At 46.4% G+C, this 22,937-nt stretch overlaps 3 pseudogenes; 2 read left to right on the top strand and 1 right to left on the bottom strand.

Annotated features, from left to right (window-relative positions):
- Nucleotides 1-8,506: 8,506 nt before the first annotated feature.
- Nucleotides 8,507-16,732, bottom strand: LOC136484028 (ETO1-like protein 1; annotated as a pseudogene).
- On the top strand, nt 11,199-13,830 carry LOC136484027 (uncharacterized; annotated as a pseudogene).
- A 1,530-nt stretch (nt 16,733-18,262) lies between the features above and the next one.
- Nucleotides 18,263-20,472, top strand: LOC136482486 (uncharacterized; annotated as a pseudogene).
- Nucleotides 20,473-22,937: the final 2,465 nt, after the last annotated feature.

Here is a 22,937-nt window from a genome sequence, read left to right as displayed (position 1 = left end):
CCTCGCCACCATGACGCCGCAGACGCGAACGAGCAGGCCGGCGCCATCCACGCCACCACGGCGCCACTACAAGAAATTTGATATTTTATGACAAAAGTCTTCATGACGAGGCATAATATTGTCATATATCATATCATTATATGACGACAAAATCAGTGGCGTCATAATTTCAGAAGCCCTAGAATTATTTATGACGACTCTCTCAAATGTGTCACATAAATGTGCCAAGCGTCGTCACAAAATGTCGACCGCCAGTAGCCAATCGTTGGTTATGCTTTTATGACGACATGAATTGGTTTTTTGTGACCCTATTTTTGCGTCACTATTTGTTTAATCTAACGGAGGACCTTGTGAGCAACTTTCTTTATGCCCTCCTTGTTCACTTTCCATCTTGTGAATCCACAAACTGGGCAATGATCATCAGCTTCATGGTCCTTCCAAAATAAGGCACAATCAAACTTGCACACATCAATAGAAACATAACCAAAACCAAGCTTCCGAAGCAAAGCTTTCATTTCTTTATAGGACTTAGGAAGTCCGGGCACATTCTTCAAAGATGAAGAAAGCAACTCAAGCATAGCATCGAACCCAGATGTTGTTATCCGATTGTACACTTTGATATGCAGCAGTTTAATAATAAAAGATAGCCTAGACTCCTCGGTGCAACCTGGATAAAGTTCACGCTTTGCCTCTTCCATAATTTCTTTATATAAGTTACCACCGAAGCCATGGCTTGCTGCGTCGCGCAAATCTTGAATCAACCCCTGAACTCCCCTTGCACCGTCATCTAAGACATCTTCAGCTTGTCCTTCCTCATCAAGTGGTGCCTAGTCATTTCCATCCCATGACATATCTTCTGGTACAACAAGTTCTCCATCTTCATCTTGTCCAACATCAGTTTCTTCCTCTCCATGGTAAACCCACCTAGTATAGCACCTAGACATACCATTGAGTTCGATATCCTCGTGTACATCATCTAGGCTTTTGTCTATGTGGTTCAGGCATTTTCGGCATGGGCACTTGATCTTCTCATCTGCACTAAATCTAGCTCTGACATGTTCCATGAATTGCTGAACACCACACAAAAATGACGGCAAAAATGGTTCACTGTTATAAATCCAACTTCTGTCCATCTCGACCAAGATAAATAAAAGACAGTAATTAGAATTGTTTATTTTCATGACCAAGATAACATAAAATGGTTCACTGTTTTCTTCAAGGCAATACACAATATTTCATTTGAACACTGGTTCTTCCTATGAGATGAAGTATCAGGAAAAGGTTAGTTCAGCCTTGTTTTTTTCAGATCGGTAGTAGCTCACCTTGTGGGGGTGGTTGTCGTGGCTGCAGGTGGACGGTGAGGGAGCAGATCGGGCCGGTCAAGCTCCACCACGGCTTGGACGGCCAGGCTACACCACGGTGCCTGCAGGTCCTCGTCGCCGTTCAAGTCGGGGGAGGTGAGGGTCGGTGCGGCTGGAGGAGAGGGCCTGTAGCTGTTCGTCGTCGGCGGCCCTGTCGGTGCTCGTCGCCATTGAGGTGGGGGGAGGTGAGGTGAGGGGCGTGGCTAGAGGGGAGGGCCTGAAGCTGCAGTGCTAGTCGTCGGCGGGCCTGCAAGTGCTCATCGCCGGTGGGCCTGTAGGCCCTCGTCGCCGGCGAGGCTGCAGGTCGGGGCGGCAGGGAGAGGCTGCAGGCCAGAGACAGTGGCCGAGCGGGCCACTGAGCATGTTAGCTGGTCCGAGCGCTAGGGAGCAAGTGTACATACCCCTTCTTTATATGACATGTGGGCCATAAGATGTTCATCAGTATTTCTTGCTCCCTGTGAATTGTTGGCAAATTTGTTTTTTTAATCCATGGCAAAATCTTATAACAAGTCTTTCTCCTACATGCAATCTCCAAATCTATTTTTTTTCTCCTAAAAATTTCTAAAATCATGATCTATCAATGTGTTGTGATGATTTATACCATATAGTCAGGTATCATGTTTTGAACAGTTCAAAAGTACAATTTATAAAAATATACAATTTTAATCCAAAATTTGAAACTCAAAATGACTTCAGCTATAAAATTCATGAATAAGAAAGTTGTTCAACTCATGAAGACCAACAAGTGTTAGCTTGGCCATTTTCCCATTTGACAAAGTGGTAAAAAAGTAGTTCACAAATTTTACATTCACTCTTATAGTTTCATGAACATTGAGTGAGATATATGATTTCTGTGAACAAAGTTATTGTCACTTCCTCGGATGAACAAACTCCCAAAACAAGAAGTGTACATCTTCATGAGATGTGCAATCTTTGTGTTCATCACTTTTAAATCTGAAATTATTTAGTACCCCTAATTTTAGTTCCAAGCTCAAATTTTTTGAAATTCAAATTTGAAACTATCAAAAAGTGTCAAATGAAAAAATACCCAAAACCAACATTGTAGATTTCGACGAGTTGTACAATTTTGTTTCAGGCATTATTTCCATTTTCTATCGTTTAATACCCCAAACATTCATTTCAAATCCTAATAACAATAAAAGGGTCACTGACTAGTGGACCCTCTGCACCAGTAAAAAAATTCGGCCAGCCTAGGTCCGGCCGCCGACAAATCGGGCCCAGTCGTCAGGCCAAAATTTTCGCTGCCGCCGGACGCTCTCTCCCGTGCTCTCCCACTCGCCGACATATTGGGCCCACCCCGCTTCCCGCTCAAGCCACCCAAGCCCCAGCGCCTTATCCTCTTGCCCGATCAGACTTAGGGGAAAAATCCCCAATCTCGTGCACTCGACTCCACCGCCCACCGCCGCCATCACCCCTCGCCGCCGCACCGACCACCGCCAAAACACCCGCCTCCACCGCGTGTACTCCACGCAGACCATGGGGGCGCGTCCTCCCTAACCCTAGTGCCGCCGCCTCCACTACCATCTAACCCTCGCGCCGCCTCCTCCCTAACCCTAGCGTCGCCTCCTCCCTAACACTAGCACTGCCGAGCATGGCCATTTCGTCCTCCCTCCCCACAACATAGCGGCGCCAAGCGCCGACGACGTGCAACCCAATGCCGGAGGCCAGAGCAGTAGATCACGCCGCTGGCATCCACGGATCGACCCCGAGCCATGGATCCACCACCAAGCCGGCATCCGGGACTCCGTCACCTCCGCCTCGAGCCGGATCCACCACCAAGCCGAAACTTGCACAAAGTCATATGCTGGCTATGCTTAATAGATGTTGGACCATGGATAGATTTTCAAGCATGGCTGTAGTTGGGCATGGGATGTTTTCTCCAGAACGTGTTGCTACATGACCAATCTGATCTATCTATAGTGCTTGTTATTCTTGATTTTGTGCCTTCAAAACTACAGAAAGAGAACTGGCTGGCTGACATAACTAGGGAAACTGAGTAGCTTTTGTAGGCTTTTGAGTAATGATTTGTTATGCAATATGGATTTGTTATTTTGCCTTCTTTCTACCATTTATTGTTATTTTGCCTTATGTCTACCATTTTCTAAAATCATACTGATCTGTGAGTATTTCTTTTCAACTCCTCTACAGAAACTGTTTCCAGTTTCTGATCTTTCTGCAATTGCTCGTACTAAGTAATACAACAAATGACGAAAAGCAAGTACGAGCAGCAGAGGGATGAGAATGTACAGAATATTCGGGATGTTTTTAAGTCTCTGGGCATTGAGGTCTTAGCTCAAACAGTTAGTGATGTTTTTTCAGAAAAGAAAAAGGGGAAAGCGAAGACTGTAGTCACTGACAAACAGGGCTCTGACATTGATTATGATCCATGCTCTGAAATTGATAACGAATCTGACAGCGATGATGAATCTGATGATGACCTCACTAACGAGGTCTATCTATTTGAAACATGTAGCTCATTGTATCATTTAATCTACTAGGTCACTTGTTTCTACATTAATAATATGGATGTTTATCTTGGCAGGTAGAAGAGATGGTTCCAGGAATAAGGCCTCAGCAGAAGAAGCAAAAGCTGGCATCAATGACAGCTGCCAACCAGCAGCCACCGCGCACGCCAGGAAGAGTCACTAGGCTACAGGCAGCCATGCCTTCGCCAGGAGGGCGTCCACCACCTAAGGAGAGACATCCCTTGCCTCCTAAGAACACTACCAAAGCCAACCCCAAACCTAATGCCATTTCCAGTGCCACCCAACTGCAAGGCCACCTAAGTACAAGCGGCAGCCAGACTCAAACCACAGAAACTACTACCACAGTTCCTACTACTCCAAAAAGCACCACATCCAGTCCAGCCTTGTCTGCCCCTAATCCAGGGACAGTGCCTAGTCCTACAAAATACACCAAGTTAACTGCAGCCCGGTCTGTGACTGGTGCAAACCCTTGGCTAAGGTCTCCGCCTAGAGGCAACCAGATCAGTTCAACCATGTCTTAGCCTGTTGCAAACAGTGACCATACTACTACTCCTACACAGACTCAGCAACCTACTCGCACAACTAGTGTCACCCAACCAGTTCCTACAGACACCTCGCCAGGTGCACGGAGCTCTAGGCAAAGCAATGAAATCAATGAGTCCGGTGAGCAACTTGATGCTGAAAATTCAAAGGGCCATGTAGAGCAAGGAGAGGGACAGACTGGCTTGGTTCCAGGTAAACAAAATTTCCAAGCATTATTGTCTCTATTGCATATACACTTGTTACTGCTATATGAACACATTTTTATTATTGTTTGCCAATTGCAGTGGCCCAAAAGCAAGTCCGCAAGAAACCATTGGTCTTGGCTTAGAGAGGCTGGTAAAAAGAGGAAACAGGATGCCTATTCAAGTTGTTGAAGGGAAGAAGAGACCTGATGTCCCACTTTAGGCAGCAAAGCTGGCATCAGAGACTGGTGTTGCCCTTAGAGACCAGCTCCCTATCTTCACATCTTGGAAGATTTATGAAAGAGATGAGGGGCCTACACAAGTACAAAAAGTGCTTGACAAAGTGGCGGTGAGAGCTATTTCACTCCAAATACTTTCTTTCCTTAATCTACTTCCATGTACAAAATTGTGTCTAATAACTCATTTGTGTGGCTGCAGACAAGGTTGGATGTGCAAGTTGAGCATGAAGGACCAAGCAGGGCTGCATGCACTGATATCGTTAAGAGGGGAGTACGGCAGCAGAGGTATCACCTCAAAAGGAGGTACTTCGACTCATCACTGACAAGAGAACAGCTGCTGGCCAAACAACCTCCACCGAAGATGAAGAAAGCGGAGTGGACCAAGCTGGTAGACTACTGGTGTGATCCAAAGAATCAGGTCCATGCCCTGCATCATCTGTTTTCGTTAATATGCAATTTCAACTATGTGCATGTGAATGAAAACTTTGTATTGCATTTGTGGTGCAAACACTTGTTATATTTCCAGTTGCAATGTGTGTATGATGGTTTGCCTCAGTTCTGTATGACTTATGAGTTCTGATGGCTGTGATGGATGATGCCTACTGATACAATCTTGTGGATGATGGACTCTGAGATGTATGTGTATATCTGTGTGTATGTGACCTGTAATGGAGATCTGTGCTGCAGTCATCATTGAATGCAAGGACATTTCGTGATGATCTGCTAGATATATATGTATACAAAGCAATACACAAGTTAATTGTCACATAATGCTATATGACGCCTCTGTTTGTCACAAAAGACTGCTTCACTTTATCAAACGAGTACAAAACATGACAAAACCTTAATGTCACATAATATTATATGATGACAAATGACGTCACAAAAAACTCCTCGTTTTCTCCGAAGCCATACCTAACACGACGGAGGAAATTGTCACATAATGATGTATGACGATCAGGAGTCGTCACAAAAAGTTCTCCAGTCAACACTGGCTACTTTCAATTTGTGACGGGTCATGTATTATATGACGCGTTGACCACTCTAATGTGACGACAGCTGGCATCACAAATTATAGGAATCTGTGACGAATAAGTTCAACCATCACAAAAGGTCTTGACATTTTGTGACGGCCTTCCATTTTTCGTCACGCGGTACTTTTTGTGTCGTTCGTTTTGTGACGACAGCGTGATGACCACTTTTTCGTCACAAATTTCTTTTTATGACAATATCTGCCCTTAACATGACGATTACGCTTTGTCTTACAATCCCAAAATTCTTGTAGTGCACCGACGCCGCTCAACCAGCGCAGCCGCCCACACCACGACGACGTCTGACGGCGCCTGGCTACGCCACCACGCCACCATTGGACCGCCACCTCTGGACCCCCGCCCCCCGTACTGCCACCTCCATGCTCTCCGCGCCGACGCAGCTGAGCCACACCCGCTCACCGGCAGCCACATCATGCCTGCCATCGCCGACGCCGGTGCCAGCCGCCGTCCCCGAAGCTGACATCGGCCTCCGTCCCCATCGCCGGCACCGCACGCCGCTGCCACCTCAGGAGCACCAGATCCGGCCTCGGGGAGGCCGGATCCGGCCGCCAGGGCGCCGGATCTGCTGCCCGGAGCCGCCGACGCTGACACCGCGCCCGTCGTAGTCGCCGGCGAGCAGCACCCTCAACCGGAAGACGCACCCTGTGCAGCCTACTCCTCCTCCGTCGCGCCTCCACGCGCAGCTACTGCCGCGCCAACTCCTCCTCCGCCGCGCATCCGCGCGTAGCCACCGCGCCATGGCCGCCGAGCGCCGCCCTGCATGGAGGGTCTCGCATGCCTGGGCGAAGGCCTCACCGCCACCATCCTGGGGGGAGCAGCGCGGGCCTCCTGGCAACCCCCTCCGGCAGCGGCGAGGAGAAGGGAGGGGAAGGAGGAGGGCTGGCAGCGGGGCTATGGTGGCCGCCGCCCGAGTCGCCTGTGCGGGGCGACGCGGGGCAGGCGTGGATGCACAAATGTGATTTAGTTGTAATCCTATGCTGGGGTCCCTGTTACACTTACAGGTCCGCCACTTGTGTTCTTAAAATTGAAACAAACAAATGTGTAGCAAATGCTGGAACATGCACTTTTGCAAACTTTATGGCTGCAAATCAAAATAGTATGTGCACAACTAACATAGCACCCTTAAAACTTTATGGAGTATTTTGGTAGTGGTATGTATTTCTTTTCACGTACGTGTGGGTGCAAAAACTTTATAGCGGCTGCAAGAAAAAAAGCTGCACCTGCTGCAGCTGTTGCTTTTTATTCTGGTGCTGTTTGGCTGGTACGTTTCACGGCTGATTTCGAATGATTTCATAGTATTTTGTGAGAAAGAATAAGCTGCTGATAAGCCGACCGATAGTGTTCTCTCTCAAAATACTGTAGCGTCAAGCAGCAGCAGGCTGCAGCTGCTGCTTTTTGCTGCAGCCGAACACTGCTCTACGTACTAGTAGTTGCAATGCTCATGATCTGACAGGCGGGCTCACAAAATGTTCACATATATGGTGATTCACAAATGATCAAAGGGCTCAAAAAGGCATAAATACTTAAGATGTCCAGCAAATCAAAGTAGCTTATGCCTTATTTTCATTAACTTAAAAACAGGACGGTACAACTACAAAGTATATATGATATATCCCATTCCAAAAAGGTCGTCCTCTTCATCAGCTAATTAAGTCTCATCTTCAAAGTTGTTCTTATCCTCACTTGGTTATCATTCAACGCATTCACATCGTTTTCCCTTCATGTACCTCTCATAGGGAAGCTTGCTGCCGAAACTTCACCACAAAAGTTGGGGGCGGCCGCTACCCCTATGACGTGAGTACTCTTGACGTTTTCGACATTTGGCGACCGGCAGTTCGGCAAAAAGAAAGAGCGAGCAAAAGGCCTCGAACTTTTGTCATTTGTGCCTGGATGGTTACACCAATCACCTAATTGACGCACCTTGGCTTCTTTCCTATTTTCAATTTGTGTAGGAGACCTTGGTGATAGGACATGCATGGGATCGTATTTGTTGAGATTGTTGTTAGGCAAACCAACGAAATATGTGAACGATTCGACGAAAAACAGAGAAGAATTTGTGTGAATTTTCAGAACGTCAGCGCGAGTCGGATCTCCTACTCGTAAGATGTAAATGATGGTGGGAAAGGATGACGCTGAAAGTCGCTTCACACTATGTTTTGTCCGAGGACTCGTATTGTATCTCAGTCTTGTCCTCTTTTTACTTCATATATGTAAATCATCCAATGTGTCCGTCATCAGTGACTGCATGCTAATCCCTGATGCATCAGTCAATTCAGAGTAGCCAAACGTCACATACAAGCACACCACCAAGTGGCAAGTGCTGCTCATCACGGGTAAAAGGAATCCTACGATTTGTCCCATTCCCGTCACTAGGGAGACGTTCCGATTCACACTATTCATGGACCATTCAGCCTCAGAAAGTGACGCCCTGCCCTGTCCCCAGTCCTCACCCATTGACCATTCATTTTCAGAAGCTGTTGTCAGCCATTGCTCTCCTTCAGTCTTCACCCCCAATCAGTGCAATGACTGCATTCTAAATTTCTAATCCTGACTGATGGGTAGTATCATTAAACAAAGAACATTCCAGATAAATCAACAGCCAAAAGCACTCATCTGCACATGTGCAATCAATCAGTGATCGGCAAGTTGCCTGCAGGCTGACAGTTTTGCGCCGACAAAAGCTTCCATTCATCCTTTTTCCCATTTCATTTACATACACATGGTACAGTCAAAACTTCTTGATTCTGGCAGCATGGGCCGCTGGGCCACATGGCGGGTACAATTAGGAGGCTTAATCACAATCGACAACAATAATTTACTAAGGGGAGGCTATAGCAAACAACAAATCTAATTAGGGACACAAGGAATGGGGTGTTTGGTTTTCAAGGGGAGGGAGGGAGGGACCTAAAGTGACTTTCTACTATCCTTACATTGATCTGCTGTGTGTATGGTACAAAACATACACTGGTATGGCTATGAGGGCTCCTGTCCTGTATGTACACCATGGGGCGCTCGCTCAGGGTTCCTGGCTGTTCACCCGGTGGTGAAGCTCCAGCATCTCCTGGTGGTTGGGGTCCACCGAGAGGACCGCGCGGCAGTCCCGGAGGGAGCTCGAGATGTCGCCGATGTGTTCGTGGAAGCCCGCGCGCAGGTGGAGCAGGTTCAGCGCCTTGAAGACGATCGCCTTGGTCAGCTCCGAGATGGCCTCTTTCTCCTTGTGGTTGTCCATCAGCACTGAGCACAGAATCAAATTAGGAAAGAGTCCGCATCAGCAAATGAGGAAACAGAACATTGAACAGATGAGCTAATTCATGGACTGAATGAAATATATTATGGTTGTTACACCTACTGATCAAATTGAACATAGACAATGGCAGACTACATTGACTTCTCACCAGCTCATGTTAGGAACCAACCAGCTTATGTTAGAAAATAGGAACCATGGTAGTTGGTTCGTTAAAGTAGCACGAACCACGGGGAGATGAGCTACATCTATTAACAATTATAAACTACTGTGTCAAGAATTTTATATTCTAAGTTTCAATCTGCATTGAATCTGGTGGCCTAGGATCACATCACGTCCTAGCTTTGTCATGCTAAAATTATAAGAAACTGGGTATGCCATGCAGCAGGAAGCAGCGCTTACCAGCAGCACAGTATCTGTAGGGATAGGCTCGCAGAGGGTCGAGTTTGGTGACCATCTGCAAGTCTGTTTTTGTCAGCTCCCGGTCGCAGTACTCGGATCTCTTCTCATATGCCGATGCATTGTTCCTGGACTTCTCTATCAGCTTGGTCATTTCATCGTATGCACCAGCTCTGGTGTTCCGAAGGAAATGAACCCTTGCAAGGCCTTGATGCGCTCTGGTGTGGCCAATCTTTAGGGCGTTAATGTAGCATTCAGCTGCCAGGTCTAGCTTCCCACAATCCACATAAACACTTCCGAGGTTGTTTAGAGCCTACATGTTAAATATTTATCTGTAAGTTGCAGTTATGCACACCTCAAACTAGAATGATAAAGACACATAAACAGGGCAGTTTCTCAAGTTCATGTAGTGCTTCATTTATCTAGGGTTAAAATGAAAATTCCCAGTAATAGTGATGATATCGGATGCTCTAACTTAGCTAACAGGCCAACTAATTGGTAGGAAATAAAATTAAACTTAGTGAGTACCCAACAATCCAGTCGATCAGTTGCCATGTTAGGAGAAACAGGACAACCATTTTTAAGAGTGAGTGTGTCATTCCCATACTTAATGCAACAATGGTCAATGAATTAATAGGACATCTTAACTTCCTAACAAAATTAAGCAACACCTGGCAGTTGAACAAATGCATAGGTGGAGAATGAAAGCAATAGCAGGAATCTAAGGCCCCTCCCTACCCCAAAAAAAAAGCGACTACTCAACAATTGTAGCAATAAATTTCCACTTCATATTTTCCAAGGAGAATGATGAAAGTCTAGGAAAAATTTAATAGTGGCAACTATATTCCTGTTTTTGGTACAAGATGTCTTAAATCCCAACATATGCAGCATTTTAAGGCAGAAAAAGGACAGCGGCTCCTGTTCATTCATGGTCCATTTAGCTAAGTGAAATTCAGGAAATGATGCAGAGGGAAAAAGAACCCTTACTTGACCCTTCCGAAGTCTATCTGAGGGACACCGCAATGCATCTTCTAGAAGTGATACAACTGTTGCTGAGGTTGAAGGATCAAGACTCGAATCGGCCAAAGCATAAGCTTTCAGAAAAAATGCCTCAAATGACCTTTGTATTGCAATAGATGCTTCCGCTTTCTGCAGTCCTTCCTCACAGTGGCCAGTATCATACAATATCCATCCTTCATAGACAAGCCTTTCATGATCACTTGCAGCATGCTCACGAGCAAGCTGCAAACTCCTCATTGCCGCCTCAGGACAGTTTAATCTGATAACACAAAATGAAACCATATCAATCCTAACACCCCAATTAGGGACATCATAAAAAACATGCAGTAAGTTAGCACTTAGCACAGAAGACATGTACAAACATGCTAACAAGACAAACATGTGAGAACATTCCAGCTTTCAGACACATGATACTAGTAGGTGCAAGACATGCCAAGACGCCAAGTTGCCAAAACATGTGCAATAGCATGAGCATCTACTATGACCATTATTGTGTTACTCTATAAAACTGGATTAGGCAAACTATTCTTCTAAGCAATAACATAAATTAATTTATTTACCTGAGAAGAAGCAAAGATTGCCTGAAGTACAAAACTCCTTTGGCATTATCTGACTCCAGCATTTGATATATAACAGAGAGGGACCCTATATCATCCACAGACGACCAGCGATCATAAAGTTGCATCCAGCTAGTCGAACCAACTAGGATCCGTTTAGATAGTTGGAATGTAGGGTCGCTTATAGGTAAGTTAAGAGAATTAGTTGATACCATGACTAGGAGGCGTGTAAATATATTATGCCTTCAAGAGACTAAATGAAAGGGTCAGAAGGCGAAGGAGGTGGACAATACAGGTTTCAAGCTTTGGTACACAGGGACAGTCGCAATTAGAAATGGAGTAGGAGTTTTGATTGATAAGAGCCTCAAGAATGGTGTGGTGGGAGTGAGAAGGCAAGGAGATATGATTATCTTAGTCAAGCTTGTCGTTGGTGATATGGTCTTGAACGTAATTAGTGCGTATGGCCCCTAAGTAGGCCTCGACGAGAGTGCTAAGAGACAGTTCTGGGAAGACTTAGATGGCCTGATTAGAGCTGTACCTAGTAGTGAGAAGCTTTTTATAGAAGGAGCTCTTAACGGGCATGTAGGTACTACAACCACAGGTTTCGAGGCAGTTCATGGAGGTTTTGGGTATGGTAGTAGGAATCAGGAGGGGAAGTTCTGGATTTCGCGGTAGCTTTTGATCCGATGATAGCCAACACTTTCTTTAGAAAGAGAGAATCTCATCTAGTGACCTTCAGTAGCGGATAACACTCTAGCCAGATTGACTTTGTCCTCGCAAGAAGAAAGGACAAACGAGCATGCTTAGGTTGCAAGGTGATACCAGGGGAGTGTGTTATTCTCAACATAAGCTTTTGGTGGCAAACTTTCATTTTCATGTGCGTGCCCGTATGGATAAACAAACTAAGATTGAAAGAACAAAGTGGTGGAAACTGAAAGGGGAAACGTCAGAGGTATTCAGGGAAAGGGTTATTAAAGAGGACTCTTGGAATGAAGAAGAGGACATAAATAACATGTGGGAGAAGATAGCAACCAACATTCGGAAGGTGGCCTCAGAGATGTGTGGAGTAACCAAAGGAAGTGGAGGCGAGACTAAAGATAATTGGTGGTGGAACGAGGAAGTCCAAAGGGCTATTAAGGAAAATAAAGAATGCTATAGACGTTTATACCATGACAGGAGTGTGGACAACATAGAGAAGTACAAGGTGGCAAAAAAGACTACAAAGCGAGCTGTAAGTGTGGCAAAGGGTAGAACATACGAGGATCTTTACCAATATTTGAGTATGAAAGAAGGAGAGAAGGACATTTATAGGATGACTAGAGTTCGTGAGAGAAAGACAAGGGACTTCAACCAAGTTAAGTGCATTAAGGATGAAAGGGAGTATCTCTTGGTGAAGGAGGATGAGATCCGACATCGATGACGAGTATTTTGACAAATTATTCAATGGTGAGAATACGGACACAATCTTTCAGTTGGATGACTCTTTTGAGGACACCAATAGGCGCTTTGTACAGAGAATCCAAGAATCTGATATCAAAGAGGCGTTGAAAAGGATGAAAGGAGGTAAAGCGATGCGACCGAATGGTATCCCAATCGAGGTGTGGAGATGCCTCGGGGACATAGCTATTGTATGGCTAACCAAGCTATTCAACCATATTTTTCGATCAAACAAGATGCCTGACGAGTGGAGAAGTATATTGGTACCGATCTACAAGAATAAAGGGGATATTCAAAGTTATACTAATTACCGGGGAATTAAGTTGATGAGCCATGCTATGAAGCTATGGGAGAGAGTTATCGAGTATCGCTTGAGAGCAATAACGCGGGTCTCTATGAACCAATTTGGTTTCATGCACGGAAGGTCAACCATAGAAGCTATTTTCTTAATAAGACAAGTTATGAAGCGGTATAGGTCGAAGAAGAAGGACCTACACATGATTTTTATTGACTTGGAGAAGGTTTATGATAAAATACCAAAGAATGTTATGTGGTGGGCTTTGGACAAGCATAAAGTACCAATGAAGTACGTCGAGCTTATTAAGGACATGTACAACAATGTTGTGACTAGTGTTCGAACAAGTAAAGGAGACACGGATGACTTCCCGATTAGGATATGACTACATCAAGGGTCAGCTTTGAGCCCTTATCTATTTGCCTTAGTGATGGATGAGGTCACAAGGGACATACAAGGGGACATCCCTTGGTGTATGCTTTTCGCGGACGATGTAGTGCTAGTTGATGAAAGTCGGACAGGAGTGAATCAGAAACTGGAGTTATGGCGAGAGATTTTGGAATCTAAAGGTTTTAGACTCAGTAGAACTAAAACTAAGTATATGAGATGTGACTTCGGCACTACTACTCGGGAGGAGAAAGATATTAATTTGGAAGGTCAAGTAGTGCCTATGAATGATACATTTCGATATTTAGGATCAATGCTACAGAGAGACGATATTGATGAAGATGTTAGCCATAGAATCAAAGCAGGGTGGATGAAGTGGCGCCAAACATCTGGTGTCCTATGTGACAAAAAGGTACCACAGAAGCTAAAAGGCAAGTTTTATAGGATAACGATTAGGCCTGCTATGTTGTATGATGCAGAATGTTGACCTACGAAAAGACGACATGTTCAACAAATAAATGTCGCGGAAATACGTATGTTGCGTTGGATTTACGGTCATACAAGAAGGGATCGAGTTCAGAACAATGATATACATGATAGATTAGGGGTAGTACCAATTGAAGAAAAGCTTGTCCAACACCGGTTGAGATGGTTTGAACATGTCCAACGGAGACCTCCAGAGGCACCGGTGCGTAATGGGATCCTAAACCAGGATAGTAACGTGAAGAGAGACAAAGTAAGACCAAAGTTGACTTGGGTAGAGACAATAAAAGGAGACTTGTAAGGATGAAATATACCCAAAAACTTAGCCTTAGATAGGAGTGCTTGGAAAACAGCTATTCACATGCCTGAACCTTGATTGCTTCTGTTGAGTTTCAACTCTAGCCTACCCCAACTTGTTTATGACTTAAAGACTTTGTTGTTGTTGTTGTTGCTGCGGCAGTCAACAGCTGTCCACTGCTCTACATTCTCTGGCACTAGCATTCGCAGCTGCTTGGCAGCAACCCGGTCACCAATCATACGATAATCTGGGGCAAGAGTGAGGATTGCCTGCACGTCACATAAGGCAGCCCTATAATCCTCAAGGGCAAGGTAGCAACAGAACCTTAGTTCTAAGCACTCCAGCACCAGCTTGAATCCAAGGATCCGGTTGATCTCCATCAATGCAGCTTCAACACTTTGCCTTTTCATCAAAGATGCAGCTCGGAACATATAGGGATATGTAAGAGTAGGGTCCAACTCAATAGCCTTGTTAAGATTTTCTAACATGTTATCACCCTCCAAATATAGTGCTCTCTCTTGATACATCCACCCAAGAGGCCACCGAGATGACATAACAGAGTCTAGCAACTTGAGAGCAAAATGCTTATTACCCCTCAGAGAGGCCAATCTAGCCAAACCCACTAACGAATAGAGATGGCCGGCAGAAAAGGCAGCATTGAACAGGCGCTCAGATTCAGGGTAATCTTTCCTTAGAAATCTGGCGCATGCCAGCTGATGTAAGGCCAACTGCTTCTGCCTAGAATCTGATGCTGACTCTACCAGCTTTTCCAAGAAACTTACAGTGACATCCGATGTTGGGTTGGTACTCATGGAGACTTCACTAAGAAGGCAATATAGGGAGAAAGATGCATTGCCAACCATTGTCAATCTCTGTGCCTTATTTGCAGAGGAGAATATCCTAACCACTTGTTCATCATTCAAGCACTCTGGAAGCTCATTCAAGAGCACTTGCAAGCACGAAGCAGCAAGGATGAAACAGCCCAGCTCAAGAGCACACTCCATGAAGTCTATAGCATCTTGTCTTGAAGAGACGAAAGAAGCAAGCTTTCGCTCACAGGCATCCTTGAGGCCCTTGCAGCAAAATTTATTGGCAAAATCAAGCATCTCCAAGATAGCATCAGCTGACAAGTATGGTAGTCTTCCTGATAGGCTGAATTTACTGATTGCCCTCATGCCAATAGGGGAGATACCATTTCTAGACATGTCAATGACCTCCAGATACGATTCCCTAAATCCACCGTTAAGCATTGCATACAGTGAACAGTGGAGTCGACAGAGCCGCGAGCTTCCGCCGATCGCATGCAATCATATCATCTCTTATCCGGAAATGAACCACCGCAGAACCCTGAAACTCATCAGACCCATCATCATCATCATCATCATAGCTAGCAGGTCGGCAATCGCCTCCTCCCCTTTCTTCTCGTACTTGAGCCACGCCCCGAAGATGAGCTTCTCGTGTATGGTGCTCGCCTTCTCCCACGCGGACTGGAGGCTCCTCCGCGACAGCTTGGCCTCGCCGAGGCCGCGGAAGACCTGGAACTGGAGCAGGTACAGGCAGGACTTCTCGTCAGGAGGGCAGGACTCCAGCTCCTCGTGTCTCTGGGCCAGTATGTCGACATAGTCCGCGGGCTTGAAGTGCGGAAGCACCGCCGGCTCCGGCATCTTCATCAAGGAATCTCTGCAACACAGACAGAAGAGGATGAAGATCTCAATCAGCCAATTCTTCACAGCCAAATCAACGTCAGTACCCAAAAGACCGAGTCTTTATGAAACACAATTCAGGTATAAACGAGGACATCTTGCGAAATCAATCCGGAAATCAGGTACGGCAGAGTAAGCGACGGGCGGGGGAGCTTACATGGAGGAGCCGGCGGCGGCATGGCCGGAGAACTTGGAGAGCTCCCCCTCTCGAGGGGCAGCCATGAGTGGGGCGCGGAGTGGAGCTTGGTCTCCTTGCAGGCCGACTCGGAGAAGAAGAGCTTCCTCATGGCACATACCACGGCAGGTGCCCAAATCAGGACTCCACCTCCACTTCTTCCTCTCGACAAATCCACTCAAATCCTCGCCATCCAGGGGCCCAAATCACCCCCGGAATTCGCAAGTAACGCCGCGAATCAAACCCCCTCGCGCCAGCCGCGTGGCGGGGACCGGCGGCGAGATTCGGAGCCCAAGAAGGCAAGAATTCCGGAGGGGCACGCCACGGGAAGGCGGCGGCGGCGGCAGCGGCTTTGGACTTCGGAGGCCCGGTGGAGCTCCCGAGCAGGCGTCGGAACCCCGGCCCAACCACCGACCGCAGCTAGAGGGGGAAGGAAGGCACCAATCTGCCGCTAGAGAGGGAGAGGGAAGTGGGAGAGCGGGGGCGGATAGAGAGAGGTGGAGAGAGAAACCCAAAGAAGACGGCTTTAATGGCACGACACGGCCCAGCGGGGCGCAGGCAGCACCAGCAAGAAGCCAACAAGCGGGGAAGTAACCACTCCGCCACCCGAGCGAGCGAGCGAGCTCTCCTCTCCCACCCCCAACCACACCTCACCTCGCAACCAAATCCAACCCAACCCGACCCGGGGTACGGAAGAAGAAAAAGGGGAGCGAATCCACCAGCACGGGGAGATCGGAGCGGGTGCGAAAGCCCCCCAAGATTTGCTCGCTCCGCTCTGCTCTCGCTCTCGCTGCTGCGGCGGGAGGAGGGTGACGGACGGTTGGAGGGGAGGGGAGGGGAGGGGAGGGAGGGAGGGAGGAAGAGGAGTCGGCGTGCGCTGTGCGGTGTGCGCAGGCGGTCCGGCGCGGGCGGGGTCCCGCGTTTGGGCTGCTGCTTTGGAACGGAATTCCTGGGAATTCAAAGCCCGGACGAACGTTTTTTTTTTTTTTTTTTTTTGTTAATTGTATTGGTGGCATTATAATTCTCGCGTTTCTTATGAATACTATTACTATTCAGCTTATTGTAAGAGTACTATTATAATTACACTGAAGTCTAAAAATACCATTATATACACTTGCCGCGACGTTTGGCTCACATGCAGGTGTACACAGGGGTTACGTAGATTCGTATGGACCGTGTTGCCCCTAGATTGTCCATACCTGTGCGCCGGTTTGACTGGATCGACTCAGTCGACTCAATCCATCCATTCCCCACCGCCTCCTCTCTCTCTCGCTCGAACCCTAGGCAGTCCGCCTCGAAGGCGACTGCGACCGGCAGCGGCGGCGACCGCGACTACCGAGGGCGTCGGCGTCGATCGCGACTACTGCTACTCCTTCCCCGCCCCATCTGCTGAGCGGAGGCGACTGCGACCGGCGGCGGCGGCGACTACTGCTCGCGAAGGCGGCGACCGCGACTACCGAGGGCGCCGGCGGCGACCGCGACTACTGCTGCTCCTTCCTCGCCCCATCTGCTGAGCGGAGATGGCATCCATAGCTACTAGTTCAAGTGCTGCAGCAATGGACGATAGCATACTGAGGTATTTTCGATCTGACATGACTTTCCCTCGACGAATAGGCTAGTTGTTAGGTTACCCTAGTTGTTACTGCAATTTGTTGTAGAACTCGTTGACTTGATCTGCTTACTTCCTGCTATGACCGACCTCTTCTCGCTAGAGATTAAAGTTGAAGGTTTCAATACAACAGATGCGTTGGGTAGGAAAGTTTACACCAAAGGTTCTGTGATTAAGTGGAATGTCGAGATATGATCGTTTTCTTTAGACTTGTTGATGGAAAGCTTGTGGAATGAAGTTAAATGGGCCTCTAACCAGTCTGCATCTATGTGGTTCTTTGACAAGAATGTGCAAGAAGATGTCAGATTAGTCAGTGACATTCAGATGATAGATTTGTTTGACATATATAAGTCAAAAATGTGTTGCTATGTGTTGGTAGGAGTCTTTGATAATGCTGTTGCTGATGCATTTGAGTATGAGTTGATAGAGCCTTTATGTGTTATTCCACCTGATGATGGAGCAGTCAACCCTTCTGATTTCAATCTTGATGCAAATGCTTGTGCTTCTGCCATTCCAAATGCAACTAATGCTTCTACTGCTGCCATTCCAAATGCCCAAGCTTCTATTGATGCCATTCCAAATGCAACTAATGCTTCTTCTGTTGCCATTCCAAATGCAAATGCTTCTTCTGCTATCATTCCAAATGCAAATGCTTCTTCTGCTACCATTCCAAATGCCCAATCTTCTACTGATGCCATTCCAGATGCCTAAGCTTCTACTGATGCCATTCCAAATGCCCAAGCTTCTACTAATGTCAATCCTTGTACTGTCGATGAGTCGAACGTAGAGCCTGATAGGGAGCCAGACATCTTTGACGATGAAGAGGAGTATGTTGGGGTTGATGATGAGCACATCTACATTTCAGTACCACCTACACACCCAGCCAACACTGACAGTGCCCAACCATCTGTTGATAATGCTGATCATGTTGTTGCTGATGGAGGTGCTCCTCTTGAGGCAGAAATTGATGATGCAGATCCCTAGGAAATAAATGTCCTCCATGATCCTGTAAATCCAAAGATTGTCAAGGGACAATTGTTTCCTAACATAGTAACATTCAGGAAAGCTATTCGACATTACGCTGTTAAGAAAGGTTTCGAGTTAGCTAAGTTGCAAACTGACCCAACAAGATTCATTGCACATTGTGCTGCCGAAGGGTGCCCATGGAGAATTCATGCATCTAGGATTTTTGATAATAAAACAATACAGGTTGGTGTGGTCCTTTTATTACTGTTTGTAACTTATTCAGTTATACATATGATACTCATCTTAATTTCTTATGTAGATTAAAACATTGCCTGCTGAACATAATTGTCCCACTACCAAGCTGAGGGAGGGAAAGATGGCTAGTCAAGGTTGGTGTGCAGATGGGTTGGCGGACTGGGTCAAGAAGAACCCAAATAAAGGAGCCAAGGATGCAAAGGAAAAGCTACAAGGAGACTATGGCATTAAACTGAAATATTCCAAGGCATGGTGTTGTTTGAAGGTTGCCCTACAACAGGTTCATGGGAAGTATTCAGAAAGTTTTCAGCTATTGTTCAATTGGAAAGTACAGATAGAAATGAGTTCTCCTGAAAGCATTGTAGAGATAGAGTTAGAAGGGAAGAAGAAGAAGCGCTTCAATAGGATTTTTGTAGCCCTGAAGCCATGTATTGATGGCTTCTTAGCTGGTTGTAGGCCATTTATAGGTGTAGATGCATCTGCATTGCATGGCAAATATAGAGGGCAGTTGGCATCAGCAACTGCAGTGGATGGGCACAACTGGTTATACCATGTGGCATATGGTGTTTTTGATTCTGAAACAGAAGACAATTGGAAGTGGTTCATGCAGTAGCTGCATAGAGCAGTGGGTTCACCTACAGGTTTAGTCATATGTACTGATGCTTGTAAAGGACTTGAGAAGGTTGTGGGTGCAGTGTTCCCTAAAGTGGAATACAGAGAGTGTATGAGGCACATGTACAACAACTTTATGAAGCACTATTAGGAGATGTGTTTACTGACCACCTATACCCTGCTGCAAGGAGTTACACAGATGGGCTGTTCAGGTGGCACATGCAGAAGATAGCAGATTTTGCCCTAGATGCCATTGACTTCCTTCAGCAACATCACAATTTGATATGGTACAGGTGTGGATTTCCAGAGCTAAGTAAATGCGACTATTTGACCAATAATGTTTCTAAGAGTTTCAATGCTCAGATAAAGAAGTTGAAAGGACTTCTGCTGCATGAACTGGTAGATGGGATTAGGGAACTCATAATGGAAAAGAGGTACTTAAGAAGGCAGATTGGTAAGGATATGCAGGATGGTATACTGCCCAATGTCATCAAAGACCTGAACACTATAAGCAAAAACCTCAAAGTTGTGAAGGTTGCAAGAAGTGATGAAGGCATAGCTGAAGTAACACTTATAGATGACTGGAACAACCACAAGAGGCACATGGTTGACCTGCAAGGTCACTCCTGTTCATGTAGGGAGTGGCAAATCACAGGAAAACCATGCAAACATGCCCTAGCATGGATTCTTTCCAACAGAGGAATTAAAATAACAGATTTTGTGTATGAGTACTACTCTGTTTAGAGATTTAGGGCTACATATGCTTCTAGAGTTCAGCCATTGCCAGATAGGTCACAGTGGCCACAGGTTGACCTAGGCTTCAAAGTTCTCCCTACTCTGCTAGGTAGAGCTGCAGGTAGGCCGAGATCGGTGAGAATTAGAGGTTGCCTTGAGAAAAATGCTACCAAGAAGAAGGTTAGGTGTAAAAGGTGTGGAGATTTTGGGCACTTCTCTAAGACTTGCAAACAACTAGAGCTAGGAGAAGATGGTGAAGTTGGACTGAATTCAAAGGAAAAAAAGGTAAAATGATTTGTATGTCTCTTTCCAATTCTTGTGACATTCCCTAGTTTTTGGTAATCATAGTGTGCATCTGTAGGAAAAGGCAACAGTTGGAAGATGATGACAGTGCTGGACCCTCACAAATGAAGAAGAAGAAGACATCACCTAAGAAGAAGGGTGCACCCAAGAAGAAGAAGAAAACACCTAAGAAGAAGAAGACACCTAAGAAAAAGAAGCAGCAAAAGAAAGCTGCTGCTCCTACAGCTAGTGTTGTGAGAAGCCTGAAGGACTTCTTAAACACAATGTAATTTGTTGTGATCACAAGCATGAAATTAGTTTCTTTTGTGGCCTGAACATTATGTATGCTAGGGCCTGAACTCGATGCCTGTTATGGTCTTGAACTTGATGTATTGTAGGCCTTGAACTCGATGTATGGTACGTCCTTGAACTTGATGTATGCTAGGGCCTGAACTCGATGCCTGTTATGGTTAAACAACTGTTATTTCGTACTGTTCAGTGGGCTATCTGTAAAGTACTGTTGATTTGTTTTGTATTGCTAGTAATCACTCTTTGTCCACACAATAGGATGTCAAAATTTTCAAAGGCTGGATTCACATCAGATTCTACCCTCTACCTGGCCTTTTCTTTTCATCTTTGGTTATGTTTCTTGATTGGAATGGACAGGGCCTCCCTAAACCTTGGATCTGGTGGTCACTGGAGCACAGTTCAGCAAGCAGTTGAGTACAAAGGTTCTGCCATTGGCACACTACTGTATTCCAACTTCTCTAGAGGCAATCTGTGAGCACTAAAAAGGAAGTGGTTTGATATGGCTCTAGTGGAAGGTCCTGAAAACCCACTTCTCTAGAGACTAAGCGAATTTTGATCAATGCAAGTACTGCATCTCTGCCACCAAATGCTACAGCTCACATGATATGGTCCAACTTCTCTAGAAACAAAGTGGGCACATTCATGGTTGCACACATTGACAGATTCATCACAAATTCACAGATTCACAAAACCTACATAAACATACATTCCTTGATCACAGATACACAGTTGCACAGACAAAAATAAACAAAAATTAGTAGTAGCACTTGACAACCTACAGGCTAAGATCACTAAACTCCAAACTACTGGAACCAAGGTGCATTCTACTTCATTTCCAAACTACTACAACTAAGAGGCTTACAAACAGATTTAGCATCACCACAGCAACTAATGCATTGCCTAAGCTAAAAGCCTTGTTCAATCCTCCATTCTTCAATTCTTTCATCTCCTGCTCCAACTTTAAAATGTCAACCTTCAAGTCAATGATCTGAACCTTCAAGTCCATCATCCCAATCTTGGGCACTTCTTGTGACATTCCTTGAACCGCAGGAGCAACAAAAGGGCCCTCTACACCTTCCACATCCCTGAGCTTGTCTGGATGATTGGTGCGTAGATAGGCTAGGTATTAATCCTCAAACCAATAGTTCGCACAAGTGTCATCATTCTGCAATTGACAATCAAAACCCCAACCCACTTAACACTATTTGCAGCTGGACGAACATGGAACCCAACATCAAAGGAAAAGCAAGACAAATTACTGGGAAATTGTTGGGGCAAGTGTAGAGATATTGCCAGCCTTGCTCTTTCGCCTAATGACCTGGATCTTGCATTTGGGGCAATCGATCCGCGGGAGACCACCAACCTGGCTAGCACTTGAACTGACAGCTGTGGATGCCATCTCCGCTCAGTAGATGGGGCGGGGAAGGAGCAGCAGTAGTCACGGTCGACGCCGGCGCCCTCGGTAGTCGCGATCGCCGGCGCCGCGAGCAGTAGTCGTCGCCGCCGCCGGTCGCAGTCGCCTCCGAGGCAGACTGCCTAGGGTTCGAGCGAGAGAGAGAGGATGCGGTGGGGAATGGATGGATTGAGTCGACTGAGTCGATCCAGTCAAGCCGGCGCACAGTTATGGACAATCTGGGGGCAACACGGTCCATACGAATGTACGTAACCCCTGTGTACACCTGCACGTGGGCCAAACGTCGCGGCAAGTGTACATAATGGCATTTTTCAGACTTCAGTGTAATTATAATGGTACTCTTACAATAAGCTGAATAGTAATGGTATTCCTAAGAAACGCGAGAATTATAATGGCACCAATACAATTAACCCTTTTTTTTTGGCAGCCGCTGCTGTCTGTGATCCCCTCCTCTCTGGCTCTCTAGGCTCGCTCCGCTCAGCTTTTGGTGAGGAAAGATGGGAAAGAAAGACGCCGCCCTTTATCGATCTACTCCTACCTCCCCCTTCCTTCGCTGTCGCGAACAAGATGATGCACAAGACAGAGAGAGAGAGGCTCCTGTGTTAAGCAAGGATCAAGGGCGCCTAGCCGCCGATAAGCACGCGGCTAATCGCTTCGTTATCCCGTGTCGTGTGGTCATAGTAACCGTAGCGTTGGGCCCCCTGCTGCTGCCGAGTGCCGAGTGCCGAGTGCTGTTGTGGTGCGTGCGATGGCGTCGTGCGGCGTCACTCATTGGGGCCGGGCCGGCCGGCTGTAGTGCCTGCGCCGCTGGTCCAGGCCAGGCCACACACAGGCTCCACCACACCAGACCAGACCAGAGTCGCCCAATGCCAG

The sequence above is a fragment of the Miscanthus floridulus genome, chromosome 9 (assembly GCF_019320115.1).
Source record: "Miscanthus floridulus cultivar M001 chromosome 9, ASM1932011v1, whole genome shotgun sequence".
Lineage (NCBI taxonomy): Eukaryota > Viridiplantae > Streptophyta > Magnoliopsida > Poales > Poaceae > Miscanthus > Miscanthus floridulus.
Note: the sequence above shows the minus strand (reverse complement) of the source record. Positions and strands in the feature narration are given on the sequence as shown.